Source organism: Orcinus orca, chromosome 18 (genome assembly GCF_937001465.1).
Source record: "Orcinus orca chromosome 18, mOrcOrc1.1, whole genome shotgun sequence".
NCBI lineage: Eukaryota > Metazoa > Chordata > Mammalia > Artiodactyla > Delphinidae > Orcinus > Orcinus orca.
This window is the reverse complement of record NC_064576.1, coordinates 23,516,367-23,528,539: the sequence shown is the minus strand read 5'-3', so window position 1 is coordinate 23,528,539 and position 12,173 is coordinate 23,516,367.

Below are 12,173 nucleotides of genomic sequence, written 5' to 3'. Positions count from 1 at the left end.
ATGCAGGCATTTAAAAATAACATTATTATTATTATTATCATCATCATTATGCTTGAAATATATAAGCTTCTTTGGCACCTGACTACACAAAGAAGAGTAAAATGAAATGAGTGCCAATTATGTATTATTAAATGGCTGTCTCTGAAAATTCCATTTCAAATTTGATTTGAGGAATGTCCTAAAAGTCACAGTAAAGATTCTCTGAGGTCAGAAAGGGTACTTTTTGTTTGGAGATTCTAACTGAAGAAGTAGGTCCTCTTCTAGCTGAAGTGATCATGCCAAATTAAATACTTCATTTTATGAAAGAAGCAAATAGAGTTATGACTGCAAAAGAGGCACTCAGCCAGCCAGATCATTTGAAGCTGTGTAATAGATGTCACAGCCAACTTGTCCTCAGATCACATATGTCAAAGGGTATCTCCATAATTTTAGCTGTTGGGCTCACTACTACCTCTGGCAAATTAAATCAAATACTCTCACTCTCAGTGTATTCATATTGAACCAATATAAAAATTGGCAGAGATAACAGGGTTAGATTCCACAGAGTCCCGTTATAGAAGTATCATTAAATGAAAATAATTAAATACTTTCAGTGTCATGCTACTTACTCTCTCAGTTGACTCTGATGATATATTAGGAACTAAGTGCTAGGGTAATTGTGATCGTATTTCAAATATAATGGTTTATTTGGAACCATGAACTAGTTCAATTAAAAAGTTTATTTTAAATATTTGTTTTCTTTGCATGGGGCCTATTTGTCATCTTGGACTGTGATTTTGTAAGGGAGTGGTAATAAATATCTAGAGCTGCCTCAAAGGCCATTATGCTTGGTTTATTTCTTCCTGCCTAAAGGTCTAAAGTGCTTATCTTACAATGTGAGTTGTAATAATGCCAATATAATTTAAATTTTCTACAGTACCAATATTGAAAAGAAACCAATGTTTTTCAAAATATAGCAAGTGGGAAAATAGAGGAAAGGCTATTATTAGAAAACAAGTGAGTATATGACTAAATATTCATAATGTTGTATACATATATGCACACTATGTATGTTATTTATTTACACGTAGTATTTACTTGTTTTAATGGGAACTTGCTCAAATGTAAGTGTTCAATAAATGATATTGATGTCAATGATTATTACCATTACTGTTACTTCATTGCAGTTTCAGGTAAGAAATGGGATTTAATACGCTTCTAGTGAACAGGCAAGTGAGAAAATTGAAGAAGAAAAATTTAAGTAGGCTTAAGAAGAAACAGCTAATTATTCATAAGGCTTAGACCAGAACATAGTTTTTCTGATTCTGATCTCTATGATTTTGTTTTACCATTTTGTACTATGTAAATTCTAAATGCTTTCTAATGATTAACTATAGATTATCTCACTAAGCATCACAAGTTTCCTCTAGCTGAATTTAACGTATTATGTGACCTTGAATTTCCCCTAATCATGGACTAGAGAGTCAGATATGAATATGTGCCAGATTCACGTCTGTGATAGGCACTACTATTTGTTTGTTCCATGTTCGTGATCTCTTTCTTTACAAAGAGAACACTGATGTTATTCAGCGTGGCGTTCAGCCCAACCTAGAAAAGCCTAACATTTATCTCAGGGCTGTTTTTTTGTGGGTATCAGAGTGTACGTCAGAAAGAGAAGAACAAAAGAGGATGAGTGGCAGGAGAAGGAAAGGCACAAGGAGGAGGACAGGAGCGGTACCCTCTTATTCCCCAGTTGGACATCTTCTTAGGCTAGATTTATCTGTGCCTGCATTAACATCATAAACAACCACCACCATCACCTACAAAAATATAGGGAGAAACGACAAGACTGAAACAGGAGTCAAAAATAAGCAGTCCATATCCCCATGTTTTGTTATGTCTAAGAAGATGCCATCAGTATTTTCTGGACTTGAGTTACCCTACCTGGATTCACTCGAAAGAGCTGCCTGCTATTCGAAGGGATCAAAAGAAGAAGTGTGTTTGGGTCAGAGCCTCAGATAAAGGAGGTGAGTAAGGGGGTAAAAGGACAAGCAGAAAGTATAGGAAACTAGAGAGAGTAACTCCAATGAGCTGTCTACAAAACACATGGTTTCCCCATGAAGGATCAAGATTTGAGCATCAATCACACCAAGTGCCTTAAGGATCAGTCACTCTTCACCTGAGAATCAACAACACGCAAAAGAAAGAAGAACACCGTTAAATGGCCAATTAGTGAAGACCCACATATTATTTTGCTCTTTACATTCAGACATCTAAGTTTTAGAGAAGGAGTAAAAAGGAGGTAACTTGGAACCAGACAATACCACTGTGGGTCCCAACTCCAAAATTCAGAATCCCAGGTCAAGTCTTCATAGTGGAATGAAAGTAGGATATGAGCTTCAAATGAAGGTGGGAATTGAACTTTATTTAGGCTGGACTTAGCTTGAAAAAGATAAAGTGGCTGGCAAGATACAAAATCTGATTAAGGTACTAGTAGGGGGTTGGACAGGGAGATTCGGCATAACATGTATAGAAACAGTGATAAAAGATAAATAAAAACTTTACTATGCATAATTTATTTAGTTGAAACTGCTAAAACAGAGGCAAAAACATGTAATATGAAGTTAATTAAACATAAGAAAAATGGTTTCATCATGTCATACTTCCTCATAGTGAGAGATTCAGGTAAAACACCATGTATAAGGAACCTACCTACTTATTTATTGGATCCAAAGAACTTGGGAAATAACATTAAGTAAAAAACAAGAGAAAAACTAAGAAACTGTAATAGACCAGAGAAGGCTAAGGAGATATGATGACTAAATGCAATGTGGTATTCTAGTGTGGATCTTTGAAGCAAAACAGAACATTAATGGAAAATCCAGTGGAATCTGAATAAAGTCAGAGTTAGGTAATAGGAATATTCTAATGCTCATTCCTTACTTTTGATTAATGTACCCTGTTACATTGTCAGCAGCATGGGAAAGTGATTTAGAGAATACCAAAAATCTCTGTATTATTTTTGCAAGTTTTCAATAAACCTTCTTAAATTATTCTAAAATTCTTTTAAGTTTATTTTTAAAAAGAAAATTTAAAAATGATAAAGAATGTATACAGAAAATTGACAGGAAAAAACCAACAATATAAAGAAAATGAGATGAAGTTCATGAACAGAAAATATCATGGCAGAATTCAAGTTAAAAAAAAGTATAGGGCTTCCCTGGTGGCGCAGTGGTTGAGAGTCCACCTGCTGATGCAGGGGACACGGGTTCGTGCCCCGGTCCGGGAGGATCCCACATGCCACAGAGCGGTTAGGCCCGTGAGCCGTGGCCACTGAGCCTGTGCGTCCGGAGCCTGTGCTCCGCAACGGGAGAGGCCACAACAGTGAGAGGCCCGCGTACCGCAAAAAAAAAAAAAAATATATATATATATATATAAATTATTTATAATTAAAATAACAAAAATAAAATAAAAATTATTTCAAAAATACCATCCCTTTATGCTTGCCATCAAACTCACATTTGGGAACAGTTTACAAAACACCTGACTAGTACTTTTGAAAAGGATCAAGCTATTAAAAATGAGGAAGGTCTGAGATGAAGAGCCTATAGAGACATGAGTAACTGTAGTGTAGTATTCCTAGATGGGATACTGGAACAGCAAACAATACAGTAAGTAAAAAATTAGGTGATATTAATAATAGTAGGCCAGTTAATAATAGTGTATCAATATTGGTTCAGTAGTTCTGATAAATTACCATAGTAATATATGATATTAACAATAGCAGGAACTAGGTGCAGGGAATATGGAAATTCTATACTATCTTTGCAACTTTTCTGTCAATCTAAACTATTGTAAAATAAAAATTTTATTTCTATTTATACATACAGATTTGTGGTGGAAGAGGCCATACTCACGCACACACACACGCATGCATACATAAATAGAAACACATTAAACGTAGTCATTGAAAAAGAATTAGAAGGAAATATGCTAAATTCTTAAATTATCTCTGTGGGATAAAATTATGAATTCTTATTATTATTTTTAATGTTTTCTAAGTGATCTGTAATGATCACACATTATTATTAAGCTATTATTAATATAATACAGATATTACTAGGGAGTAAATTAAAATACAACTTAAAAAAGCAAACATCTGTTAGATCTTTATATAGCCAAGTGGTGGGCATTATCAAATAGATTATTCTAAACTAGTGCCCTGAGTGAGAAAAAAAAGGGGAAACAACACATTTTGCACAATAATCTATAACAGGCAAAGCCATGCAGATTATATTGCTGCTTAGGAAAAGCTTTATCTTTAGTAATGCAGATTTAGAATGCACTCACTAAGAGTCTTTAGTTGTGCCAGAGAGAGCAACTTAATATGTTCCCAATCTTAGAGTATGTAACTAGAACGCAAACATTTAACATCTAAGAAAGCCCTCACATGAGTTACACGGTTTGGGCGTTAAAAGTCATAGTAGGAGGAAGAGCCAAATGAAATTCCCTGAAGTTCCAGGCCCCAGCCAAGAGAGTGAATCACAAGTAGAAGTTGCAAAGATTGATGCCATCTTCAAAATTTTAAAAAGGCAGGAGGTGATACCTCACTGTAGTTTTCATTTGCATTTATCTAATAATTAGTGATGTGGAGCATCTTTTCATGTGCCTGTGTATTGTGTGTGTGTGTGTGTGTGTGTGTGTGTGTGTGTATCGATATATATAGAAAGATATATATATCTGAATCACTTTGCTGTACACCTGAAACTAATGCAACATTGTAATCAATATGTTTCAATAGAATTTTTTTTAAAGTTTAAAAAATAATGGGATTCCAGAAAATAAATAAATTAAAAGGAAGGCAGTAGATCCTATTATTCTCTAACTCAGTTACCTGCTTGATCCTTAGGGGGGGAAATGAATCATGGCATTTGTCTGTGGACTATCTTAAATTTAGTTAGGTGGTAGCCAGGACACAAGATGCTGTGATGTTTGAGGTATCTTGATTGTCAGAACTCAACAAAGCCTCTGGCACTTGGCATTTCAGTCCATTATCTGCCAAATTAGGTGTTCCTTGTTTTGGTTTGGCTTGGTTTGGTTTGGTTTTTTTTTCAGTCTCCAACAATAAGTATGACCAAAAACAATTGGCTTTTATGTGGTAAGGAGAGCTGTCCACATTGACTGTCTTATGGTTGTATAAGCCGTCAACCATAATAACATGGCCCAAGTAAACTTGATCATCTTGCCATTCATAAAACACACATAAGTTCACATAATCAATGATGCTAATTGGATCTGGTGAGCAGGGAGTTGCAGGTATTCTAGATGAAAAAGTAAAACAGAAGTATGCCTCATGGTAAGAGATAAAAGGCATGAAGAATGAGGGACCTATCACATTTATGAATTTTTAACGTATATAATCATATGAGGCAGAACAAGATATTTTCTTAATACATTTCAGCATGTTGTAGCCCATACCACAAAGAAAAAAACAGTTTTCTGAGACTTTTTTGAAATGATGGAAGAAACACCAAGGACACTGGATGGAATATATTGCTCAAAATAGTTGAGTGACTCAAAAGTCTGCAAATTTTGAGTGGGTCCTAAAGCAAGAGGACTCTTCAAAATCTCCAGACTGGTTAAAGCTACCATCCACTGGAGCCATCTCATACAGCCGATGAAGTGACAGTACAACACTAGCATGCCGGGTAAAGCGCCTGACAAGGTCCAATAAGATTATCAGAGCATAGAGGTCATGCCTCCACAACAGTGGCATGATAAAGTGAGGAAAGGGAAGAACCTACAACCAACATTACTCTACCCGGCAAGGATCTCACTCAGGTTCGATGGAGAAATCAAAAGCTTTACAGACAAGCAAGAGCTAAGAGAATTCAGCACCACCAAACCGGCTCTACAACAAATGCTAAAGGAACTTCTCTAAGTGGGAAACACAAGAGAAGAAAAGGATCTACAAAAACAAACCAAAACAATTTAGAAAATGGTCATAGGAACATACATATCGATAATTACCTTAAACGTGAATGGATTAAATGCTCCAACCAAAAGACACAGGCTTGCTGAATGGATAAAAAAACAGGACCCATATATGTGCTGTCTACAAGAGACCCACTTCAGACCTAGGGACACATACAGACTGAAAATGAGGAGATGGAAAAAGATATTCCATGGAAATGGAAATCAAAAGAAAGCTGGAGTAGCAATACTCATATCAGATAAAATAGACTTTAAAACAAAGAATGTTAAAAGAGACAAGGAAGGACACTACATAATGATGAAGGAATCAATCCAAGAAGAAGGTATAACAATTATAAATATATATGCACCCAACATAGGACCACCTCAATACATAAGTCAACTGCAAACAGCTATAAAAGAGGAAATCGACAGTAACACAATAATAGTGGGGGACTTTAAAACCTCACTTACACCAATGGACAGATCATCCAAAATGAAAATAAATAAAGAAACAGAAGCTTTAAATGACACAATAGACCAGAAAGATTTAATTGATATTTATAGGACATTCCATCCAAAAACATCAGATTACAATTTCTTCTCAAGTGTGCACGGAACATTCTCCAGGATAGATCACATCTTGGGTCACAAATCAAGCCTCAGTAAATTTAAGAAAATTGAAATCATATCACGCATCTTTTCTGACCACAGCCCTGTGAGATTAGAAATGAATTACAGGGAAAAAAAAGTAAAAAACACAAACACATAGAGGCTAAACAATACTAAAGCAGTTCTAAGAGCGAAGTTTATAGCTATACAAGCCTACCTCAAGAAACAAGAAAAATCTCAAGTAAACAATCTAACCTTACAGCTAAAAGAACTAGAGAAAGAAGAACAAACAAAATGCAAAGTTAGCAGAAGGAAAGAAATCATAAAGATCAGAGCAGAAATACTTGAAATAGAAGAAAAGAAAACAACAGCAAAGATCAATAAAACTAAAAGCTGCTTCTTTGAGAACATAAACAAAATTGAAAAGCTATTAGCCAGATTCATCAAGAAAAAGAGGGAGAGGACTCAAATCAGTAAAATTAGAAATGAAAAAGGAGAAGTTACAACAGACACAGCAGAAATACAAAACATCCTAAGAGACTACTAGAAGCAACTCTATGCCAATAAAATGGACAACCTGGAAGAAATTCTAAATTCTTAGAAAGGTATAACCTTCCAAAACTGAACCTGGAAGAAACAGAAAATATGAACAAACCAATCAGAAGTAATGAATTGAAACTGTGATTAAAAATCTTCCAACAAACAAAAGTCTAGGACCAGATGGCTTCACAGGTGAATTCTGTCAAACGTTTAGAGAAGAGCTAACACCCATCCTTCTCAAACTCTTCCAAAAAATTGCAGAGGAGGGAACACTCCCAAACTCATTCTATGAGGCCACCATCACCCTGATACCAAAACCAGACAAAGATACTACGAAAAAAGAAGATTACAGACCAATATCATTGATGAATATAGATGCAAAAATCCTCAACAAAATACTAGCAAACAGAATCCAACAACACATTAAAAGGATCATACCCCATGATAAAGTGGGAATTATCCCAGGGATGCAAGGATTCTTCAATATACACAAATCAATCAATGTGATACACCGTATCAACAAGTTGAAGGATAAAAACCATATGATCATCTCAATAAATGCAGAAAAAGCTTTTGACAAAATTCACCACCTATTTATGACAAAAAACACTCCAGAAAGTGGGCATAGAGGGAACCTACCTCAAAATAATAAAGGCCATGTACGATAAACTCACAGCAAACATCATTCTCAATGGTGAAAAACTGAAAGCATTTCGTCTAAGATCAGGAACAAGACAAGGATGTCCACTCTCACCACTCTTACTCAACATAGTTTTGCAAGTACTAGCCATGACAATCAGAGAAGGTGGAGGAGGTGGGTCAAAAAGGATCTTGCTGTGATTTATGTCATAGAGTGTTCTGCCTATGTTTTCCTCTAAGAGTTTCAGAGTGTCTGGCCTTACATTTAGGTCTTTAATCCATTTTCAGTTTATTTTTGTTTATGGTGTTAGGGAGTGTTCTAATTTCATTCTTTCACATGTAGCTGTCCAGTTTTCCCAGCACCACTTATTGAAGAGGCTGTCTTTTCTCCATCGTATATTCTTGCCTCCTTTATCAAAGATAAGGTGACCATATGTGTGTGGGTTTATCTCTGGGCTTTCTATCCTGTTCCATTAATCTATATTTCTGTTTTTGTGCCAGTACCAATACTGTCTTGATTACTGTAGCTTTGTAGTATAGTCTGAAACCTGGGAGCCTGATTCCTCCAGCTCCGTTTTCCATTCTCAATATTGCTTTGGCCATTCGGGGTCTTTTGTGTTTCCATAAAAATTGTGAATTTTTTTGTTCTAATTATGTGAAAATGCCATTGGTAGTTTGATAGGGATTGCACTGAATCTGTAGATTGCTTTGGGTAGTATAGTCATTTTCACAATGTTGATTCTTCCAATCCAAGAACATGGTATATCTCTCCATCTATTCCTGTCATCTTTAATTTCTTTCATCCGTGTCATATAATTTTCTGCATATGGGTTTTTTGTCTCCTTAGGTAGGTTTATTCTGAGGTATTTTATTCTTTTTGTTGCAGTGGTAAATGGAAGTGTTTTCTTAATTTCACTTTCCGATTTTTCATCATTAGGAATGCAAGAGATTTCTGTGCATTAATTTTGTATCCTGCTACTTTACCAAATTCAGTGATTAGCTCTAGTAGTTTTCTGGTAGCATCTTTAGGATTCTCTATGTATAGTATCACATCATCTGCAAGCAGTGACAGTTTTACTTCTTCTTTTCCAATTTGGATTCCTTTTATTTCTTTTTATTCTCTGATTCCTGTGGCTAAAACTTCCAAAACTATGTTGAATAATAGTGGTGAGAGTGGGCCACCTTGTCTTGTTCCTGATGATACTGGAAATAGTTTCAGGTTTTCACCATTGAGAACGATGTTGGCTGTGGGTTTGTCATATATGGCCTTTATTATGTTGAGGTAAGTTCCCTCAAGCCTACCTTCTGGAGGGTTTTTATCATAAATGTGTGTTGAATTTTGTCCCTGGGATAAACCCCACTTGATCATGGTGTATGATCCTTTTAATGTGCTGCTGGATTCTGTTTGCTGATATTTTATTGAGGATTTTTGCATCTATGTTCATCAGTGATATTGTCCTGTAATTTTTTTTGTATTCAAACAGAAAGTCACAAAAATTATAATCATCCTCATCAGTTCACTCAGTCCCATGTAATTATTTTTTTTCATCTTGATCTTTTGTTAGCAATTTTATGAATTCATCAGTTTTCCATTAGAGTTCTAAAAATGCTTATTCATTCAGTTCAGCAGTATAGTCAGTTATCATAAACCTGTACTTGTCAGAGTCTTTTCCATGCATTCCTTGAAGATGAAACCCTTTTATAGGAATATTTTTGTGAAAGCATCAGAGTACACCCAGAACTGTCTGTAACTGACAAAAGACTTAAAAATGACCACGGTTAAAGATTTGATGAAAGTTCATAATAATGCAATTGATAAGGAAATTTACTTATTTCTGAGATATACATTTTAAAGTAATAACTAGAATTATGACTTATGACATACCAGAATATATAAGATTTTTAAAAATTTCATGTAATGTCTGAAACATTTATATTAACATATTTCCATACAAATAACCAAAAACAAAATTTGTTTGTTTGTTTGTTTATACTGCAGGTTCTTATTAGTCATCAATTTTATACATATCAGTGTATACATGTCAATCCCAATCGCCCAATTCTTCACACCACCACCCCCACCCTCTGCCACTTTCCCCCCTTGGTGTCCATACATTTGTTCTCTACATCTGTGTCTCAACTTCTGTCCTGCAAACTGGTTCATCTGTACCATTTTTCTGGGTTCCACAAAAACAAAAATAAGCAAATGGGACCTAATGAAACTTAAAAACTTTTGCACAGCAAAGGAAACCATAAACAAGATGAAAAGACAACCCTCAGAATGTGAGAAAATATTTGCAAATGAAAGAACTGAGAAAGGATTAATCTCCAAAAGTTACAAGGAGCTCATGCAGCTTAATATCAAAAAAACAAACAACCCAATCCAAAAATGGGCAGAAGACCTACATAGACATTTCTCCAAAGAAGATATACAGACAGCCAACAAACACATGAAAGAATGCTCAACATCGTTAATCATTAGACAAATGCAAGTCAAAACTACAATGCGATATCATCTCACCCCTGTCAGAATGGCCATCATCAAAAAATCTACAAACAATAAATGCTGGAGAGGGTGTGGAGAAAAGGGAACCCTCATACACTGTTGGCGGGAACATAAATTGATACAGCCACTATGGAGAACAGTATGGAGGTTCCTTAAAAATCTAAAAGCAGAACTACCATATGACCCAGCAATCCCACTACTGGGCATATACCCTGAGAAAACCATAATTCAAAAAGAGTCATGTTCCACAATGTTCATTGCAGCTCTATTACAATAGCCAGGACCTGGAAGCAATGTAAGTGTCCATCATCAGATGAATGGATAAAGAAGATGTGGCACATATATACAATGGAATATTACCCAGCCATAAAAAGAAATGAAATTGAGTTATTTGTAGTGAGTTGGATGGACCTAGAGTCTGTCATACAGAGTGAAGTAAGTCAGAAAGAGAAAAACAAATACCGTATGCCAACACATATATATGGAATGTCAAAAAAAAAATAGTCATGCAGAACCTATGGTCAAGACGGGAATAAAGACGGAGACCTGCTAGAGAATGGACTTGAGGACATGGGGGAGGGGGAAGGGTAAGCTGGGACAAAGTGAGAGAGTGGTAGTGTATATATGGACATATGTACACTACCAAATGTAAAATAGATAGCTAGTGGGAAGCAGTCGCATAGCACAGGGAGATCAGCTTGATGCATTGTGACCAGCTAGAAGGGTGGGAATAGGGAGGGTGGGAGGGAGGGAGACGCAAGAGGGAAGAGATATGGGGATATATGTATTTGTATAACTGATTCACTTTGTTATAAAGCAGAAACTAACACACCACTATAAAGCCATTATGCTCCAATAAAAATGTTAAAAAGAAAAAAAAAGAGTGAACTTACACATTTGTTTTGTATGGAAGGAGAGGTGGCCAAAGCTTTATATACATCTTGATTCTAGGACATAGAAGATGGTTGAGTTTGTTGGTCATTGGTCCAAAAGAAACTAAATCATAATTTCTTGTTCAAATGTCTGGGGACAAAGCATGTAGATGAACATATGGGAGTAGACACAAAGGGTGCAGATCTGTAGATCTCATGGTAAGGTACAGCAAAAAAATTTGTGCTGTGGGGCACTAAACAATCAAATGGAAGAATATTTCTTTTATGTATGCCAGTTAGTGTCTTAGTTCGACCACTCTGGGCTGCTGCAATAAATTCATCCATACAACGGTTATGGTGACGGTGATAGAGGCTGTACATTTGTTTGAAAGAAGAGAACTCCATTTTCCAAGACTGCTCCATCTACTACTGCTGCTGAAGGACTTACATTCCAGCAGCAGAGACTGACATTTAACAGAAACTGATATTTAGCCCTCAGTATGGTAAGCCTTAAGGAGACTAGCCGGTTACTTGGTAGCAGATTGACTACATCTAAAACCTTCCACCAGTGAGAGGACAGCAATTTATCATTACTGGAATTCACACCTTCTCTGAATATGGATAGGCCTTCCTTGTTCACTGTACTTCCGACAAAATCATCAGCTGAATGTTCATAGGTTACATTATTTTGTGGAATATGGTCCTTCACATCATCAAATTAGACCTATTAAAGAGCAGAGGAGAAGTGACAGAGAAAGCAGAATGATAGGATCAATACAGAAATATTTCTACCATAAACTGCATCAGTCAGATATCAACATGTGAATAATGTCTTGTATGGTGGTCAGGGCTCTTTCTTCCAGCAGTAGTATATATATTGAATGAATCATTGATGTAAGGTGTTATGGTCCTATTAAGGATGCACCATATTTGGTCTAAGACCCAAGTGATGGAAGGAAATTGTCTCCTTTTTCTCACAGAATTTATATTTCTAGTCCTTAAACTTTGCTGGATAGAGGTACTGATTTCCAAGAGGAGGGCTGCTTACACTG